The sequence below is a fragment of the Leopardus geoffroyi genome, chromosome D3, assembly GCF_018350155.1.
Source record: "Leopardus geoffroyi isolate Oge1 chromosome D3, O.geoffroyi_Oge1_pat1.0, whole genome shotgun sequence".
Classification (NCBI taxonomy): domain Eukaryota; kingdom Metazoa; phylum Chordata; class Mammalia; order Carnivora; family Felidae; genus Leopardus; species Leopardus geoffroyi.
Window position 1 is genome coordinate 8,267,762 of NC_059339.1, and position 20,920 is coordinate 8,288,681.

Here is a 20,920-nt window from a genome sequence, read left to right on the forward strand (position 1 = left end):
GGGAGGAAAGGCTGGGAGGAAAGAAAGGGAAGGAGAGGGAGAAAGAAATCTAGCTCTCAGGGAATACAGGCTCCTAGGCTGGGAGACTCAGGTTAACTACTGCTCTCAGGTGGGACGATGCAGTCTGTGCAGTTTCCCAAAGGTCCCTAGTGGGATTGAGCCCCAGATGCCTACAGCACGACCTGTTCTTGAATGCTTCTTATATTGACTGCCTTCCCTCCCTGTCCCATTTCCCCAGTGCCCTTCCTAACTTCACCTCCCAAATAAACTACTTGCACCTGAATCCTTGTCTCAGTGTCCACTTTGGGGGAAACTCAGTCTATTCCAGCCTCCTATTGTTAAGGAGTCAGGAATGTATCCTGTTGTTAGGGCTGTTGTTAAGGAGTCAGGAATGTATCTATCCTGACAGCAATAGGTGGATTTGTAAGCAGAGTCGTAACACCTCACTTACACTTTAGTGAAAATCACTCTGGCTGCACAGTGGAACGCAGATAGAAGGGGCAAGAATGGAGGCAGGGAATCTGCCCAGGGAGAAGGTATAGTGACATGGAGGGGGGCTGAGGATGGATCCCTAAAGGATCCAACACCAAGGGGACGAACAAGCATCAGGGAAGGAGAGGAAAACCAGAAGGGAGTGTATACCCAGAAACCAACGGAAGAGCTGTTCACCAATAAGCCCGTGGCCACAGGAGGTAGCAAGAACAATATAAAGCAAGGGCACTAGTGAGGAAACTGACAGATAAATTAATGAAACAGGATAGAGTCAAGTATTGAACACAAAGATAGGTGAGTACTTAGCATATGACAAAAGCGTTTAAAACCAAAGGAGAAAAATTACCCAAAATATGATCTCAGAGCCATTGGCTAGCCATTTAGAGGAAGTCGGTGGAGGTAGGAGGATGTGGTATTCTAACTTTTTATATTTCAAAAGATGTGTAACTGTTTGAAATGTGATAGAATGATAAAAAATGAGCAAAACTCAGGGGCGCCTGGGTGGCTCAGTCAGTTAAGTGTCCAACTTTGGCTCAGGTCATGATCTCGAGGTCCATGAGTTCAAGCCCCGTGTCTGGCTCTGTGCTGACAGCTTGCTTGGAGCCTGGAGCCTACTTCCAGTTCTGTGTCTCCCTCTCTCTCTGTGCCCCCCCCCCCCAAATAAATAAACATTAGAAAAAATTTTAATGAGCAAAATCAGCTACACAAAGGGACATGCAAGTCACTTACTGTTCTGTTTGTGTTGTGTACATTTTGCATTTCAGTAGAGAATCCAAACAAAGATAACTGGATTCCTTTTGAAATAACTGACACCACACTGTCACCTGGCTGGTGTGTAGGTCCTCCTCCCACCAGACTCTGTGTTGGTGTCAATACCAGTGTGGATTTGCAGTAAAGATACTATGAAGGGAGCTTCTTATTCTCCTTCAGGAGTACAATGTTTGAGCCAGGATTCACTGTGGTTTCTTTCTTGGCAACTGGAGCCACTAAAAAAACAAAGCATATTGGGGCGCTTGGGTGGCTCAGTCAGTTAAGCATCCAATTTCGGCTCAGGTCATGATCTCACAGTTCATGGGTTTGAGCCCCGCTGCAGGTTCTGGGCTGACTGTGCAGAGCCTGGAGCCTGCTTCAGATTCTGTTTCCTTCTCGTTCTGCCCTCCCCCACTCGCTGTCTCTCAAAAAATGAATAAACATTAAAAAAAATATCTTAAAAAAAGTATGTCAAATGATGCTTTTTTCCTCTGTATTTCTCCATGGCAATTTCTCATGAACATGCCTTTCTGACCCTCTCTTTCTTCCTTCTCATTATCTAATTCAGAATTTTTGTAACAAGTTGATCAAGAGTCTACTGCTTAGGGATGTCACAGAGTTAGGAGAGATCCCAATGCCCTGGTATTCAAAACAGTTTTTCTTTGAGTTACATTAAACCAGTGCTGCCTAAAAAGGTAGAAACTAACCATATATGGTCATTTAAATTTAAAATAATTGGGGGGTGCCTGGATGGCTCAGTCAGTTAAGTGTCTGACTTCTGCTCAGGTCATGATCTCATGGTTCGGTTTGTGAGTTCAAGCCCCACATGGGGCTGTCTGCTGTCAGCACAAAGCCCACTTCAGATCCTCTGTCCCCCTCTTTCTCTGCCACTCCCCTACTCATACATGTGTTCTCTCTCTCTCTCTCTCTCTCTCTCTCTCTCTCTCTCTCCCTGCGTGAGGCTCTGTGCTCACAGCTTAGAGCCTGGAGCCTGCTTCAGATTCTGTGTCTCCGCGCCCCCCCCACCCCTCCCCTGCTCGTGCTGTCTCTCTTTGTCTCAAACAACAACAACAACAACAACAACAAAAAACATTAAAAAAAATTAAATGAAATTTAAAATTCAGTTCTTCATTTGTACTCACCATATTTCAAGTGTAGCTCAGTAGCTACATGTGGCTCATACTATATTGGACAGTGAAGATACAGAACATTTACACCATTGTAGAAAGTTCTATTGGACAGTACTACTGTCTGTGGGATAGAGGAAAAGGTGAGTACAGTTGCGGGTAACTGAGGATGGTGAGGGCAGGACCTAGTCAGATGGCATCCATTTTCTGTGGGAAATAAGAGGCAGATGTATCTGAGGAGAGAGAAGGAGAAGGCAGAGGGGTGGGAGGTTTGATGCGAGTGAAGAAGATTCAAAACAGTTGCTATGGTGAACAGGAGAAGAGAGCCAACAGGGAAAACGGGAATTCCAGGGTGGCAGTGAGAACTAAAAACAATGAATTGGTTATTGCAGCAGTCTACGTGACTGAGATTATAACAGGGGCCCGGGCCTTCCCACCTACAAGATCTGCCTCCCACCTCCACACCCAGGGACCCATCAGGCCTTGCCAAGTAGTTCAGATAGTTTTAGAATTTGTAAGCATTGGCATCTAGTATGTCTATTTTGGTCTTTTACATTTGTTCCTGAAACAGTGTGAGTGGAGCTACATTTCTGCCCCTCTGCCCCCCTCAGTTACCCTTCCCTGGGGCTCCTGTCCCTTGCCATCCCCATGACACAGAGCAGAAAGCTTTTCTTTGTCTCCAGCTCAGCCCAGGCACTGGAAATGATTGGTTCACTCCATTTATTTGGGTAAAATTGCTCTATCCTTCTCACGAATGCTGGATTTCCTTTAATCCCAGGATCTTCCCTTCCCTCCACTCCATCCAAACCCATAACACACACTTTCCTTGGGAACTTCAAAAATTGATTTCCTGACCGAGACATCTGGCCACTTCAGGTAATAACTAGGTCTTCTGCAACCCTAATCACAGAGGCTGGGGTTGGATGGGGAGAACTGGGAATTTCCTTCTAACGGTGGATGGTAGAGAGATGTCTGAGGTTTTAGAGGACCCACTGCTCTATCAGTCTTAGCAGAACAAATATGAAAATAGAATAGAAGGAAATTTACATTGATCCAGGGCTGAGCTTTTGCTGGAAGTCTAGAATTATGTTAGTTAGGGTGCTTTTGTCTGAAGGTAACAGGATACCAGACACAGACTGGCTGAAATAGAAAAGAAAGTATTATCTCATATAGAGGCTACCCAGAGGGAAGGCAAAATATAGAAGGGGTTGATTTGGGGCTTGAAAACATCATCAGGGATCCAGGTTCTTTCCATCTCTCTGCACTGCTGCCCTTGTTGTTTCATCCTCAGAAAGAAAATCAATTCTCTGTCTCTCTGATGGGAAAATCTTTCCTGGAGCCCCTTTCTCCTCACTTCACTCTACTCTCTAGTGCTGGAAGTGAGTCACACTCCTGATCCTCCCCTGGAAAGCAAGAGGAAATGACCATGACCAGCTTGGATCAATCATCTGGTTGGGGTGGATGTTGGGCAGTAGTCCACAATGTCTACTACTCCAGCACTGGCAAGAAAGTGGCTAAAATGAGGACCAGGGAATCTATGCTGGACTGTGAAGGAAGGAGGGTCCTGAGAGGGAAAAAGTAGAATAGTCAAAGGATTCTGGAGTTCAAAGAACTGCTAAGCCTGAAACAACTGAAAAAAAAAAACAAAAAAACAAAAAAAACAAAAAACAGAGGATACAACCGGTGGCCAGAGAAATGTAAGACTAATTCCAGGAGAAACTGACGTCCAGGACATGGTCAAAGGATGTGGTAGCTAAAATAGAGTGAAGGTGAAAATAATTGGAATGAGCAGGGACAAGAGCCAAGGGACCAGGACCAGGAGGTTGACCATGTCTTGGGTCATCTTACAATCATTAAAGTCATCAATATGGTGGTAGGAACTGGGGTCGGGGGGAAGGATGAGCTAGATGCCAAAGTCTGCTAAGAATAAGGGTTGATTAATGAATTGACTGGTTGATTGGTAGACATCAGCAATGGAAAGGCATAGAAGGTGGTTCAGCCAGATGCTGTGAGCCTCTGAGTTTACTCAAGATGGGGGCTCATGGATCTGGGACTAGAGGCAGAGAGTATGGAGGACACCAGGAGAGTGGGAAAAGGATTAGCATCCTCTGGGGAGGGCTTTGAGGTCTCTCAGTGGGGAGCCAGGTTATACTTGGGTCAGGAAATAGAAAGGACTCTGTGTGCTGAGGTCATGACCTAAAAAAGAAAAGAGCATGCCCTCCACTCTTCTCTTTCCCCTTCTCACAGGCTGGAGTGAAACCTGGAGGTGAGCCATCTTTGGCCCAGAGTATCAGAAATCAGACTCTTCATCCACTTAGTTAATATAGAGGCAAGCCCAAAATAACTTCTTTCCAAGATTCAATTAATCTCCAGAGTTTATCATTATCTGGGGGGTTAGCAGACACTTGATTGTCCACTCAAACTCTATTCTTTTTTTCTTTGTTAACAGCGTTCCCAGTTTTGTTCAGGTTTCAAACCCTCAGGAAAGAGAACTCTATCCCCACCTCAGGGGTATCATGTTAATCCCATTCTATCTGTAGGTGACTGCTTCAGGAATGGGTACGAAAGCCCATTATGGACACTAAAACATGAGGGAAAGTTGGGATCTTCTTTTTTTTTTAATGTTTATTTTGAGAGAGAGAGAGAGAGAATGAGCAAAGGAGAAGCAGAGAGAGAGAATCTCATGTAGGCTCTATACTGACAGTGTGGAGCCTGACACAGGGCTCGAACTCACGAACTGTGAGATCACAACCTGAGCTGAAATCAAGAGTTGACACTTAACCAACTGAGCCACCCAGGCATCCCTTTTAGGAATCTTCTGAAGAAGGAGGTCATTCTTAAGAAAGAGATATGAGAAGAAATGGTCTTTCAAATGTGACATGCTCAGGATGGCAGAGCAAAACAACAGAAAGAACTTGGTTGAAGCCACTGGATTAACTTTTTTTTAAAGTTTATTTATTTGTTTTGAGAGAGAGAAAGCACGAGTGAGGGAGAGGCAGAGAGAGAGGGAGAGAGAGATCATCCCAAACAGGCTCTGCATCGTCAGCACAGAGTCCTATGTGAGGCTTGAACTCACAAACTGCATAACCATGATCTGAGCCAAAGTCACTTAATCGACTGAGCCACCCAGGTGCCCCAAGGGTTAACTAATGCTGAATCCACTCTACCTGGGACTTCTTTTTAAATATACATTATTTAAGTCAGTTTAATTGGACTTTTTTGTTACTCACACCCAAAGCATTCCGATTTAAGAAGCATTGCTGGGAACCCTTACAAAGTTCACTGGGAGGCTGGCAGATGACATCTCTGAAACCCAAAACAGGTAGAGATACAACTTATGTGCTTTCATAGTGAACAGCTTCCCTGAAGTACAGAGACAAGCAAGGACCTAAATTCCAGGAGGCAACTTTCCTGGGTGCTGGGATGTGTCTTAGGTCCATCATCCTGGCAGGCCATCTATTCTGTCATCTTTTCCTTGGTGCCCTTGCCCTGGCATCTCCTGGTAATAGATGGATCATGGAATATGCTATTGGATGTGACTCAGGTACACTGAAGGCTCAGTTTCCTTCCCTTTTCTCATTCCCTGTGACAGTTCTGCCAGCTTCTCTTTTAATCCAACTAACACAAGAAATGCTGTCACTCAAATGAGAGATGGATTGACTACCTCTAACTTTCCAAAACCCAAAAACATTTTTGAGTTGGTGGTAAAATAAACATAACAATTTTTTACCATTCTAACCATTTTAAAAAAATGTTTAGTTGAGAGAGAGAGAGATCGTGCAAGCAAGGGAGGGGCAGGGAGAGAGAGAGAGAGAGAGAGAGAGAGAATCCCAAGCATGTTCCGTGCTGATAGTGTCGGGCTCAATCACAAACTGTGAGATCATGACCTGAGCCGAAATCAAGAGCCAGATGCTCAACTGACTGAGCCACCCAAGTGCCCCACCATTCTAACCACTTTTCAGTATACAGTTCAATGGTATTAAGTACATTCACATGGCAACCATCACCAACATCCATCTCTGAACTCTTTCATCACCTCAAGCTGAAACTCTGCCTCCATTAAACACTGACTCCCCATCTCTTCTCCCAGCCACTGGAAACCACTTTCTGTCTCGATGAACTTGACTATTTCAGGTCCCTCATATAATTGGAGTCCTACAATATTTGTCCTTTTGTGTCTGCTTATTTCATTTGGCATAATGTCTCCCAGGTTCATCCAGATTGTAGCATGTGTCAGGATCTCCTTCCTTTTCTAAAAATTTTTTTTTTTAATTTGAGAGAGAGAGTGGGGAGAGAGAGAGAGAAGAAAGAGAGAGAGAGACTCTTAAAGCAGACTTCATGCTCAGCATGGAGCCCAATGCAGAGCTCGATCCCATGACTCTGGGATCATGATCTGAGCCTAAATCAAGAGTCAGATGCTCAACTGACTGAGTCACCAAGGTGCCCCAGGATTTCCTTCCTTTTTAAGGCTAGACAATATTTTATTATGTGACTAGAACATATTTTGTTTATCCATTTATTCATCGATGGACAGTTGGCTTGTTTCCACCTTTTGTGGCATATTGTGAATAATGCAGCTACAAACATGGTTGCACAAATTTCTGTTCACATCGCTGTTTTCAACTCTTTGGGGTATATAGCCAGAAGTGTAATTGATGAATCATATCATAATTCTATTTAGTATTTTGAGGAACCAAGTTTATTTATTCATTTACTTATTTTTAATTTTTTTTTTTACTTACCAAGATAGCCACATGTGATTGACAGCTTCTCTTTTTTAACTCAAAAGCTGAATACAGGGGTACCTGGCTGGCTCAGTTGGTGGAGCATGCAAATCTTGCTGTTGGAGTTGTGAGTTCGAGCCCCACATTGGGTGTAGAGATTACTAAAAAATAAAATATTTTTAAAAAAAACCTGAATACATCACCCTTGGAAGGGGAAATACCTTTCTTGTATTAATGAGTCACCATCTCTGTCATTAACTTGGAGGTAAAAACCATTTGTTTAATTGCAGCAAGGCATTCAGGTTCAGAGAATGGAGGAGGAAAGGAGAATAAAGTTGTGCTGAAAAGGTGCGAATTTAGGACAAGAAACAAAAAGCAGGAGCAGAGAGCCAGAGAGAAGGCAGAGGGGAGCTGAGGGCGGGGCTGTGGTATAAAGACCCACCAGCGCCATGGTCCCTAGAGTGATCCAGAATAGAGAATTCCTCCCTAGTTCTGGACTCCCAAGAAGCCTGACCCAGTTACAACTTCTCTTGGGTTTTTTTTTTTTTTTCTTTCTTTAATGAAATCCCATCTTCCATATTTGTGTCTGAGCATGTGCATAGTAAGCCCTGTGTAAATAAAAGGAAAAACCTCTGTCTATACTCTCACACCACTTCTGACACCAAATGTATGGGGTTCCCACACTAACCAGTTCTCCAATTATGTCTGGACACCAACTAAGTGTCCTACAATTCAATTTGACACTAACTACCTGAAGTTAGTGTAGACCCCACAGATGAAGGGCTCCGTCCCCTAAGATTGTCCCCTACTTCAGATGGCAACCAGAAGTAGTGGGTCCCCAGATGACTGACTTGGCTGCAAATTGAGGGTTCCCACAACCCCTTCCTCAGGTTTGGTAATTTGCTATAGTGGCTCATAGAACTCAGGAAAACATGTTTACTAGTTTATTACAAAGGATATAATAAAGGATACCGATGAACATCCAGATGAAGAGGTACATCTGACTGGAAGGGTTCTGAGTGCAGGAGCTTCTGTCTCCGTGGAGTCATGGTGCACCACTGTCTTGGCATGTGGAGGTGTTCACCAACCTGGAAGCCTTCCAAACTCTGTACTTTAGGGATTTTTATGGAAGCTTCATTATGTAGGCATGATCAGTTATTAACTTAATCTCTAGCTGCTCCTGTCCCCAGAGGATGCGGGGTGGGGTTAAAAGTTCTAAGCTTTTAAGCATGGCTTGGTCTTCCTGGTGACCATCCCCCATCCTGAAGCTATCCAAGAGCCCACCAAAAGTTGTCTCACTAGGACAAAAGTGAGAACCTGTGTCAGGATCCAAGGTCAAAGAACAAATGTTAAAGTAAAAGATGCTCTTAGCATCTCTCTCACTCAGAAAATTACAAGGGTTTTAGGAGCCCTATTTCAGGAACTGGGAGAAGAGACAAAATATATACTATGCATTATATGCCACAATGACATAGTGTGACTGAGTATTTATTCCTCACAATAAAGTTTAACCAAAACACAGCCTCATGCTCTTGGCCCTGTCAAACTGACAGTACCTCATGTGAAAGATGTTGACTTGCTTTGACCCTTTTGGTTGAGCCAGTGATGTGGCATTCATCAGGGTGGTCTCAATCCAGCTCAAGAGCACCAAATTACATGGAAAAGTCAATGGAATGGGGAGGGCCCGGGGCCAGTCACCAGAATGAAGAGATGATGACATGGGATAGAATAGGCACAGCAAACAGAAGTGAGGGCTACAGCCTAGGGGCAGGTCCAAGGCTGAACTCAGAGTTTCTGGAGGCCCCAGGAAGAAGAGGAGAGAACCTTAGTTCTGCTCATCTGCCAAAAGAGGGTGGGGAGATCTCTGTACTTCTCCCTGATGATTTCATTGCTTTTTTCAGAATTCTTACTGTCCATTTTATCCAGTCAAACCGAATTTCCCTTGGCTCTATTGCTCTTTCTTGATTTTTTTTTTCATACCCACCCCCATTTCCCTTATGCCTGGAACAGTCTCCCACTTAGCATCTGCCTGCCCAGTGCCTTGCCTTCCTTTACAATGCCACCTACCACTTAGTTTCTCTGATTAAGTGAAAGCTGAATAATCATAGTTCTTTCCCCAAAATGCATTTACTTAAATCCCGAATGTCCCTAGGGTTGCCGTACATTATGAAAAGTCTCTGACTGACTGATTTTCTTTAAGGGAATTAAATGAGACTACTCATTAAAAGCACCATGCCTGGTACATAAGAATGTTCATTGAATTACAGCTGTTAATTAATAATGACATATTATTCATAATAGTAACAAGAAGAAGATATAGGCTCTGAGAAGACAAGAACAATTGGCCAGTGGTCTGGTTCACCTGGGCAGATGCCCATCCTCTTCCAATCAGCCATGGTTAGGCCTATGAAGACCTGCTGATTTCAGGTTGAGTTAGAGGGAGGAGTTAGGCATGGCATAAAAATCTATTAAGTTCTGCTATAATTAAATATTTGAATATTAGGTTACTGAACCTGGGCATAGAGTAAACCATTGTCCTTGTCTTGACCAGTACGCCATGTATGTGTGCCCTCATGCCATGGCTTATCACTTTATATCCAGGGTTACAGTTATTCCTGAACACATTTCGTGTCTCATGGTCAACTATGTGTTCTTGAAACTAGTCTCCTAGATTCCAGGCACAACCCAGATGTCTGGGGAATGCTTGGTGAATGAGTGGATGGATCATTGGATGGATGGATAATGAAAGAAGATAATACACATCCTCTGAACATCAAACCCCAGAGTAGCAGCCTATGCTTCTCCAGGCCTTTCTCATCATCCTTTCCCCTTTCATTTGTTCATTCATTCAGACAACAAGTGTTTACTGAGCACTTACTATGTGCAAGGGTCTGGGAATCCTGCTGAACATCCTACAATACCTAGATCAACCCGCAGGTCAAAGAGTTATCTGGCCCAAAATGTCAATAGTGCTGAGCCAAGAAACCCTGGTCAATACAGTGTTGGCATCTAAGCTGTAAATTCAACTGTAAATTGTGAAATCAAAGACCAGAGTATAAGGCACAGAGTAGGTGCTCAAAGAATGTTTGTTAACCACATGAATGAATGAATGAATGAATGATATCTTCCATTTGTAATTTGGCTGAGTGCCTGGTACGGGGTTGTGTCAGAGTAGCTGTTCCGTTAATGGCTATTGACCTGTTCCTGTAAATGTTACCCCCTGAAGAGCCACCTGTGCAGCAGCTGGGGATGATGTCTTCCTGGCTGGGGGACAGGATGGCTTCATAGCTGCGGTCTGGGGTTCCCATAAATTGCTGTGGGAAGCCACAAAGCAGAGGAGCAGACAGTGTTTCTCTACATTGTGATGGATTCATGGTCTCTTCTCCTGTCCCTCTTCTTTCTTTTTTTTTTTTTTATTAAGAAATTTTTTTTTTTAACATTTGTTCATTTTTTGAGAGACAGAGAGAGACAGACAGAGCATGAGCTGGGCAGGGGCAGAGAGAGAAGGGGAAACAGAATCCAAAGCAGGCTCCAGGCTCTGAGCTGTCAGCACAGAGCCCGACGTGGGGCTTGAACTCATGAGCTGTGAGATCATGACTTGAGCCAAAGTCAGACCCTTAACCGACTGAGCCACCCAGGTGGCCCGTGTCCCTCTTCTTTCAAACTCTCAGACAGAAGGTATAAAGGGCTCAGCCAAGTGAGATCCTGTGAAATCAGCTCCTCAGGAAAGGGAAGAAGAAATGAGGCCAGACTGAGGGTTATTGTTAACACATTTGAGGATCAAGAGCCCATTAGAAGAGGAGATGGGGTGGAGCTTGGGGGACAGGACTCTTCTTCACTGTGTTCTTCCTAATTCATTTACACAACAAATATTCCCCCGAGTGCCAGAGACTCTTTAGGGATATGTGAGTTAATAGAAGAGACGCAAGTACCCATCCTCTTGGAACTTACATTTTAAAGAAACAGGATGGACAATTGATAAGTCAGTCAGATATATAGTGTGTGACAGGGTCATACGCCTGATGGAGAAAAACCAAGCAGGGTAGGAAAATAAGGTTGCTTGGGATTGAATTTGTTGGTTAAATTGAGGTGAAATTCACATAACATAAAATTAACCATTTTAAAGTGAACAATTCAGTGGTATTTAGTACGTTCACAATGCTGTGCAAATCCACCTCCATCTAGTTCCCAAACATTGTCATCACCAGAAAGGAGACCCCACACCCATTAGCAATCTCTCCCCCTCACCCCCCACCCCCAGCCCGGCAATCACAAATCTGCTTTCTGTCTCTATGGATTTACCAGCCCCTTGTAACCACTAAGTTTCTTTCTTTGTGGATTTACCTATTCTGGGCCTGTCACGTAAATGGAATCATATACTGTGTGGTCTTTCGTGACTGGCCTCTTTCCACTCTGCATCATGTTTTCAAGGTTAACTCATGTTTTAGCATGGATCAGTCCATTCCTGAATAATATTCTGTTGTATGGAGATATCACATCTGATATATCCATTCATCAGCTGATGGACATTTGGGTTGTTTCCACCTTTGGCTACTGTGAATAATGTCACCATGAACTTTCTGGTACAAGTATTTGAGTTCCAGTTTTCAATTCTTTCAGGTAACTACTTAAGAGTGGAATCGCCAAACTGTTTTCCACAATGGATGTACCATTTTATGTGCCTACCCACAGTTTACAGGGTTTCCAGTTTCTCCACATCCTCACAAACACTGATTATTTTCTATTTAGTAAATAATAGCCATCCTAGTGGTAATAACTGGTGAGGTTCTGATTTGCATTTCCCTGATGCAAGTCATTAGGTGAGCATTTCTTTGTGTGCTCTTGGGCCTTTTGTGTATCTTCTAAGAGAGATGTCTCTTTAAGTCCTCTGCCCACATTTGCATCAGATTGTCTTTTTGTCATTGAGATATATGAAGGGGGGGCGGGGGGTTGGTCTTTTAAATAAGGTGGTCAGAAAAGGCCTGTGAAGATGGCTTTTAAATGAAGACCTAAAGAGGTTGAGGGAGCGAGCCACTGGAAAGTCTGAGAAGAGCATTGCAGGCAGAGGGAATGGGAAGTGCAAAGGACCTGAGGCAAATTATCTTCACTTGTCCGTAACTGTTTTCTGGTCTGCAAATGGGGAAGAATAAGACTGTGAAGACAGTATCACATAGAATGTTAACAGATTATCAACATCAGGAAAAATAGTTGTTATCTACTTCACAGTGTTCTCACAAGAATTAACTTAAATAATATACCCAGCCCAGGCCTGACACATAGTAGTGCTCAGAAATGTGGAGTTTGAACCCAGATCAGGAGGACTTCACATCCCGAGGCCACCAGGAAGGAAATGGTTTACAGGAGAACCTGAGGGGTTTCATGGCTGGGAGGCCAGTCTGACCCAGGCTACCATGTTCTGTCCTCTGTTTATGTTTTTATGTTTATGTTTTGTAATTTATTTATATACTCACATTAAGCAGAGGGATTTGGGTCTGAATGCCAGCTTTCACCAAGTAACATGAGGCAAATTTCTTAACTTCTTTGAATATAGTTTCTTCATTTGTGCCTCAGTGTGTAGACAGGATTCAAGATCATATATGTATCAATAGGAGATTGAACAGATATTGTATGTGAATGTCACCAATATATGGCAGATGCTCAAAAAATTCCCCTCTCTGATTATTTCATCATGTGTCTTGCCAGCATATATACTATTTTCAAAAAATACGTTACCTTTAATCATGTCTTCAACACAAGTTGCCATGTTGTTTTGGTTTGTTTTGTTTGGCAGGTATAGAAGATGGGCTTTGGGGTCTCAGGTGAGAGTTCATATCCCAGTTCCTGTGCTTCCTGGCTGTTGGACCTTGTGCCTATGTCTTAACTTCTCTGAGCTTTGGTTTCCTAGTCCACCTTCCAAAGCAGTTGTAAGGATTCAGATCATTTCTATAAAGCGCCCAGCAACCAATGAGGATTCTTGGCCTCAAGACCACTGGTGGCTACCTTGAAAAAGGTAAAGGAAGTCCAGGAAGTCTGGGTGGCAAAGGAAGAATAAGAGAAAAATCCCAAACAGACTATCTAGAAAAGCTCCTTAGAAGTCTAGCAAGAGTGAAACCATAATAGGTGAATTTTCCGGTTCTCACCCTTCTCCCTCTAGAAGGAGCTAAGAGTCGGGAATTCCAGATGCTGTATCTAAAGCTAACTCTGTGCCCTCTGGCGAGTCCCTTACCCTCTGGGCACCTTAGTTTCCCAGGGGTCGTTCTCCAGGGTCCCTCTCCTCTCTGTAACCACTGCAGCACCACTGCTGACCAGCAGAGGGCAGCGATGCCCCAACATTCACTATGGAGTCTGCCTCCTAGTCTAATTTTATTTGCTCTGTTGCTATTGTCTGACTCCAGACAAGAAATAGAGATAGTGGTATGTTTCTCTTTTTCAAAGAGTCTTATTTTATCCTCAGTGCGCAGCCAGAATAAGGTCTTGCCACAGGATACAGATGAGGAAACAGAACTCAGAAGCATAAGAAACTTAACAAGGCCACATAGAAACACAATTGACTGACAATTTTGGTCACACCACATCCTAAATTTAGACTGTTCCAATTCTGGAGATGCATTGCAATATGTCTGATCTGCTTAGTGTAGATAATCCATTTTTTACTTTATGGTTCATGAAGTATTTTCTGATCCTTAATGTCAGAGGATTCTAATCTTGTTCTCACCAGTGTACAGTTGAGCAAATGGAGGCTTCTAGAGGTTATGCCATTTGGCTTAGCATTTCCTTAATCAGCTCCATCTTAAAGGTTGTTGGGTAGACTCCAGAAATATTAGCTTAAAAAGTACAGAACTTGGTGTTTCGCAGCAGTTTTCATGTGATGGGACATAGTTCTAGTCCAAATACTGTTAAGGTATTTGCAAAAGGTATTTGGCCCCTCTCTGTCTCAGCACGGTGATTAGCAATTCCATGTGGAACTGGAATAGCTGTAGATTGACAGGGGTACTCAAAAGGGGCTATCAAATGATATACCTGTCCCCAGCTCCAGATTTTGACATCCACCCCCAACCACTGAATCTCTGGGTGTTTCTTGTTTTGGGGTTTTTTTTTTGTTTTTGTTTTTGTTTTTGCTTACTTTGTTTTAAGTAGGCTTCACCCCTAATGCAGAGCTCAATGTGGGGCTTGAACTCATGACCCTGAGATCAAGACCTGAGCAGAGATGGACACTTGACCAACTGAGCCACCGAAGGGCCCTGAGCATCCCTGTTTTTGATGGCTGTTTCATTTGTATATTTTGCAATGTCTTTAATAAACCCTTGGGTTGGTTAAGATGCTGTAACAGAAAGGCACAATTCAAATTAGCTTCAACACTTAAAACATTAAAGAAGATTTTACTTCATATAACAAGTAAATTCCAAGGTGGCTTATGAAGCAACCCAACAAATCAGTAGAATTATCCTCCCCAAAATGTCAATAGTGCTGAGGTTAAGAAACCCTGAATTAGACCAGATAGGATTCACCCTTTACAGCAGGGGTTGGGGCTGGGGTCTGCTTCAGTGAAGTACATGGCGGGAGGACACCAACACACAATTGGGTTTGGAGAGTCTGAAAGAGGAAAGGAGGACTGGCTTTTAGGAAGGAAATCAGCAGTCTGTTATAAATCCTGATGCTGTAAATTTAGCTCTCAGGGAGGTCGGGCTGGCTCTTACACTGAGTACACCCTGCTGTTGCCAGTTAGGGGAGTATAAGAGAATCAATACTTGGCTCTTACCTTTATCCTGCTTATAGTTTGGCTGTTTATTTTTTATTTACTTATTTATTTTAAGTTTATTTATTTGAGAGAGAGAGTGCGTGCACGAGCAGGGGAGGGGTAGGGAGAGAGAGGTTATGCCATTTGGCTTAGCATTTCCTTAATCAGCTCCATCTTAAAGATTGTTGGGTAGACTCCAGAAATATTAGCTTAAAAAGTACAGAACTTGGTGTTTCGCGGGCTCTGAGCTGCCAGTGTGGAGCCCAACACGGGGCCTGAACTCATAAACCGTGAGATCATGACCTGAGCCAAAATCAAGAGCCAGACCCTGAACTGACTGAGCCACTCAGGCACCCCTATAGTCCAGCTGTTTAAACCAGACTTGTATTACTTCCTTTTTCACTATTACCATTTGTCATTTTTTTAAAAATTGTAGACAATACTGAAAGGAATAGAGAAGAGCCAGAATCACCCATATCCAGGCAAGGTAGCTAATGTTATTGTTTATTTTCTTCTTATGTAGGCCCCTTCTTATTTTCTTCTGATGTAGGCCCTGTTTTCTAATTGTTGCTTTCATGCACATCGTTTCCTCATTCTTTCATTCAACAGCTATAGAGCTGAGTGCTGGTGTGTGTGGTTCAGATTCTCACTGTACAGAGACACAATTTCATTGTAGCCCACAGTGGTCGAATAGGGGAGGGGTAGCCTGGGTCTGGAAATCCACTTTAGTAGGAAAGAGCATATGAGGATGGAATGAGAGGAGGGGAATGTCCCAGAAACAAAGGCAGAGCAGGTAAGGGTAGGAGGGAAGCCTGATGGGTACTACAAGGCCAGAGGGAAGGAGTCCATGGCAGGGAAGATTCTAGGTGTAATAGACATGCCTGTCTGGCTTTCATCCCCGCTTCTGATAACACCACCTAATTTTACTTTGGGGGGAGTCACTCCTCCACTATCAACCCTCAGCTCCTGGGGTGTAGCGATCCTGGTCCCCTTTGTTTGGTGGTGGTCACATGACCAAGACTGGCCAATCAGTACACCATATCCCTCTGGCCGGTGATTGGCTGCCGGTGCACTCATAACTAGATTACACTAATCGGGACCAGTGAGACTCAATTCCATCTGTTGGCACCATCTGGAAGAAGAAGCCCTCTTTCTATTGGATTTGAAGCTAGGATGAGACCTCGAACTGCTGGTAGAAGTCTTGGCTTCATGAGTGGAGGGCTACCTGAAAATAAAGCCAATGGAATAAGGAGTGAAACCAAGAGAGAAGAATTGTTGGAGTTCTGAGGACAATGTTTGGTCTTCTAGATTCAGTTGTGCTTGAAACCTATGGCTCCTTTGGATTGTCCAGTTATACGAGCTAATAAATTGCCTTTGTTTTTCTTTTATCTTTCTTATTTTATTTTTTTTGCTTAAGGAAGTTTCAGTTAACTTTCTTCTGCAACTGAAAGGTTTAATACACTTTGCAGCCTAGAGTAATGGAAAAAGCATCAGAATCCTCGGGGTCAGTAGGACTTTGCTCTGCCACTAACCAGCTGTGTCCCTGGGCAAACCACTTCATCTTTCCAGGACTCAACTCCTCTCTAAAATGGACAAAATAATATGTGCCTCTTGGGTTCTTGTTAGAAGTGAATGACAGTGCTCTGTGTGCTAAAAGGAAACGAAAATGTAGAGGATTCTTATGTAATTGCAGGGATAATTTTAGGAAGGAAATTCCAGAAGGGCTAGAAGGCTGGCATGGTAAACTTGGATGCTGCAAGTGCCAGGTGGTGATCTAAGTGAAGTGAAGTGGGATCAGGTGCAAGAAAGATCATAGACCTCCTCGTCTACTTTCCCCCCTTTGATAAATACATGAGAAAAGGAATATTATTCTAAGAAAAATGGCAGCACAAACATGATCAGCAACTGACACGAGCTCCAGGATCACAGACGATGGGGTGTGGGGACTGTGGAAAACTGGACAGTACGCGTCCCATCTGAGGCATGCAGCCTCTTCTCAGTCCCAGCCAATCTGCCACATGGTATATCCAGGTTTCCTAAATTTTTGAGGGAACCCAGAAATCCAGACAGTCTGAATAAATAGAATCGAGAGGCATTGGTTTTGATTGTCCTCATCTTGAAATATCTCAATTTCCAAACATTGGTTCATTCTGTTGGTTGGTTTGTTTAGCACTCTGTGAGACAAACACAACTTGCCTACCTGTCAAACTTAGCACTCAGAATGCTAGTTTGTCATCCCTTGTGTAGGTGCCCGGATGAATCTCCATTGGAAGAATGAGAGAAGGTGGTTGGCAGGGAGATATCCATACAAAACCAAGGGATAGGCGGAAGGTTCATGCAAGAGGACCTTCATCCTCTCCTGGAAAGCAGCTCCATAAATATTCATTCAATTCTCACATCAACCCTATGGGATAGGGCAGGTTGGTTCCATTATGCAGATGGGAAACCAAGGCTCATGGAGTGCCCACATCCACAAGTTACAAAGTAGCCCCTCAAGGCAGTACTCCTTACCTCCTTGCTGGTGGTACCCAGGTAGGAGATGACTTTGAAGTTCACTAAGAAGCTCAAGGCATTCCAAGGAAAATGGACCCTTTGGCTTAAAGGATGCCAACCTGGCTTTGGAACCCACTATATCTCCAATAACTTTTAGATCTCCTTGCCTTAAAGTGAATATTAGCACTGGGCAGCACTTTTCTGATGATGTGGCAGCTACAGAGTGTACCGTTCAGAAGTCCTTCAGGAGAGTCTGCTGCGAAGAACATGGTTGACTGATAGCCCTGGGTCCTGCCCTCTGGCTCTGCCAAATTCACGCTAAGGCTGTATTTCCCCCTGGCTGCTCCCAGCCAACGACTGAGCACAGTGGGACAGTTATCTGCTAGCAAGGAAATAGGGTTTCACATTGTAACGGTGATGCCCATGGGCCCTGGAACCAGAATCATTAGGGCGTGAGCCCTGCTTGCCAGTGGTCTGACCGTTAGAAAGTTTCTTAACCCACTTTGAGTCTCTACTTCCTCATCTGTTGAATCAGTGATTCTCAACCAGGAGCAATTTTATCCCCCCCCCCCACCCCGGGGGACATTTGGGAGTGTCTAGAGATGTGTTCGGGTTGTCACAATTGGAGGAACTAGAGGGAGAGGGGGTTACTGCTACTGACACCATGTGGTGAGAGGCCAGGGACATTGCTGAATATCTTACAATGCAAGAGCAGCACCCCAGGCGCACACACACGCACACACCCCCCCCAAAGAATGATCCAGCCTGAAATGTCCATAGTGCTGGGGTTAAAAAATCCTGGGTCAAATGGAGATGGTAACGGTAGCTAATTCAAAATGCTGTTGTGAGGGTCCTCTGGCATCATGTTTTCAATACCTACCATTTCCACTTTCCCCCACCCCCTCTGCAAAGTCCACAGGGCAGGGGCCTGATGATTCTAGATCAATGTTCTGTATCACCAATGACTAGAACATGGAAGGTGCTGAGTAAAGTATTATGAATTGAAATATTTATCAGTACAAATCAACAAATGGTAACCATCATCATCACCACCACCATCATCATCATCATCATCATTCACTATCAACAGTCTTCCCAGCCACTGGCTCAGTGCCTGGGGCATAATTGGCCCTCTATGTTTGTTGAACGAATGAATGAATGAGTGAATGAATGAAAGAATGAGAAATGAAGGCATATTTACTCATTAACCACTAATTTATGTACTTTGGAGAGATACTGGAAACTCTTGGGAAAGAGGCCCAGTCTTTCCCTTTTTATTTGCAAAGAGGAGTTTTGTTCGTCAAAGAAATGACTTGAAAGGGTTGAGACCTCTGGCAAGCCAGAGTCGGGGGGCCTGAGTCAAAGTCATGTACAGTTTAGGACGCACATCTTGCTTGGCTTAGGCAAAAAAGGAAAACGGGCCAGGCTTTGTGCAAACTCGCTGTGAAACAAGAGCTGTTTTCAGGGCCCAGGAACACGCTCTGTCCCATGTTTAATTTCTTCCATCTGTCTGGTATCTGACCTCTGCTGCACTCTAAGGCATTGCCACACATTGTCTGCGCACGTTCCCATATAAGGTGATCTCTCTCTCTCTCTCTCTTTCTCTTCCTCTCTTCCCCTCTCCCTCTCTTTCCAGGGGTTGGCCGGCAGCAGCACTCGCTTCCTCCACCCTGCTCTCCCTCTCTTGGCCTTCCCTGGCAGGCTCTGCTGTGAGGATGGATGGCTGGAGAGCGGGAAGGGGCAGGGGGCTGCCAAGGAATGTGGCAGGTTTATTTTTGTTCAGGCTGCATTCTTTGCCAGGCCTGCAGGCCCCAGCCACTTGGGGATGTCACATGCTGATAAGACAGTGGGGGTGACTGAGAGCTGTGGCTCAAATCTGTAACACCCCAGGTGTGAGCAATCGTCACAAAGTGGGGGGGGGGGGGCAAGGACTGTGAGGTCATGGAACTCACCTTTTCCCACTGCCTGGGTCTGATTCCCAGAAAGACAAGTTTGATCCTTCAGGGAAGCAATTGCAGGAATTGAGATCTGTAACCACTTAGACTGATCTCTGGGTAAAACCCAATGTTTGCAGCAGAGTGGAGCAGAGGCAGGTCAGGGTGAAATGATTAGCTGTGTGACCTTGGGCAGATTGCCTGACCTCTCTGACTCTCAGTTTCCGTATCTGTCAAAATAGTATCAACGAATCTCCTCAATACTACTCTAGAATCATAGTGAAATGTAAACTTGGTGAGGGCAAGGATTATCGTCTCTTGTATTCACTGTTGTTCCACCAGAAGGTAGAATAGTGCCTGTCACAAAGTAGATGCTCAAATAGGTGTTGAATGAATTAAATGAGACAATGCTTTAAGTGCTCAGCACCCAATAACTGATAGCTGTTTCTACCTATTTAACAGCAACAGATGTTTATTAGGCACCTATTAAGTGTCGGGCACTGTTAGGTGCTGGGGATGTAGCAGGGCCAAGACAGACTAGGTCCTTGTCCTCAGAGAGCTTATATTCTAATGGGAGAGACACACAATCAAGTAAATCAAGTTCAGAGAGTACTAAGTGCTATAGGAGAACCTTGAAAAGGAATGCAGAAGATGTGTGTTTTTCAAACCTTTTGACTGTGACTCACAGCAAGAAATATGTTTGTCGTGTGACCTGAAGAACGCACATGCATTTTTATTAAACTGAAATAAAACCTTCACAAAACAATCATGGTAGATTGTCTGCAAAGATGTGTGCCAACCGTATAGCAAACATTGTTTCTGGTATGCACATGCCGCTCCCTGATCCAGAGGTAGAGTCTGTGTCTCCTTTCCTTGGATCAGGGAAGGTCTTTGGCCTTGCTTTGACCCATAGGACGCAACGGCAACGGCACTGCTGTTCTGGGTCTGCACTTTAAGAGGCCTGTCTGGCGGTTCTCACTTTTATGCTCTTAGTACCCTGCTGCCCTGCGAGGACGTGCAGGTGAGGCCCTTGCATGATGACAGACCACAAGGAGACAGCGTCCACGTGAAGGAAGAAGGGCAGCGGGCACAGAGGCCTCGGAGAGGAAGGAAGCCCCTCATCTGGGTGTTGTAGCCCCAGATGAGCCCCCAGCTGAATTCAGCCACAAGTCCGCCCGGCGTATCCTACGTGGAGCAGAATAACTGCCCAGCTGAGCCTGGCTGCCCTGCAGACTTGTGGGGGAAAAGCATAGTTTTTAAGCTAATAAATTTGAAATGCTTTGTGACACAGCAAAAATATCTCTGACACAGAAATGTTTACCTTATTCTGTGGGTTATTTTCTATTCCACTTCATTTCCTCCTCCTGAACGAGGAGGCGGAGCCAGGCCAGGGAAGATCCGGGTGAAGAACAGCCAGGGCGGGACAAACAGCAGTGCCAAGGTCTTGAGGCTGGGACAGCTTTGTTGTGTGCGAGCCACCAGCCACCGGAAGGAGGACCGTGGTGGGGGAGTAGAGAGAGAAGGCAAGCCTGGAATGAAATCAGGCCTTGCGCCATGAAGTGCTGGGACTTCAACTGACAGGCGCAAAGACTGCCTGAAAGACTTACAGTGGATGGCCAACCTCCCAAGCCCCTGACTGCCCATCCTTTCTTTTTCATTCAG

General features: G+C 44.4%; 1 protein-coding gene across 3 annotated transcripts in view; it reads left to right on the top strand.

Moving 5' to 3' along the window:
- The window catches only part of IFT81 (intraflagellar transport 81), a 228,095-nt gene that overhangs the window by 76,273 nt on the left and 130,902 nt on the right, over positions 1-20,920 (top strand). The window contains exon 1 of one of the 3 annotated variants that reach the window (XM_045458745.1): positions 20,632-20,920. The exons of the other annotated variants lie outside the window; for them this stretch is intronic. The gene's annotated coding sequence lies outside the window, so the exon portion shown is untranslated. Of the gene's footprint in view, positions 1-20,631 lie in introns of those variants that run through there. 3 annotated transcript variants of the gene reach the window in all.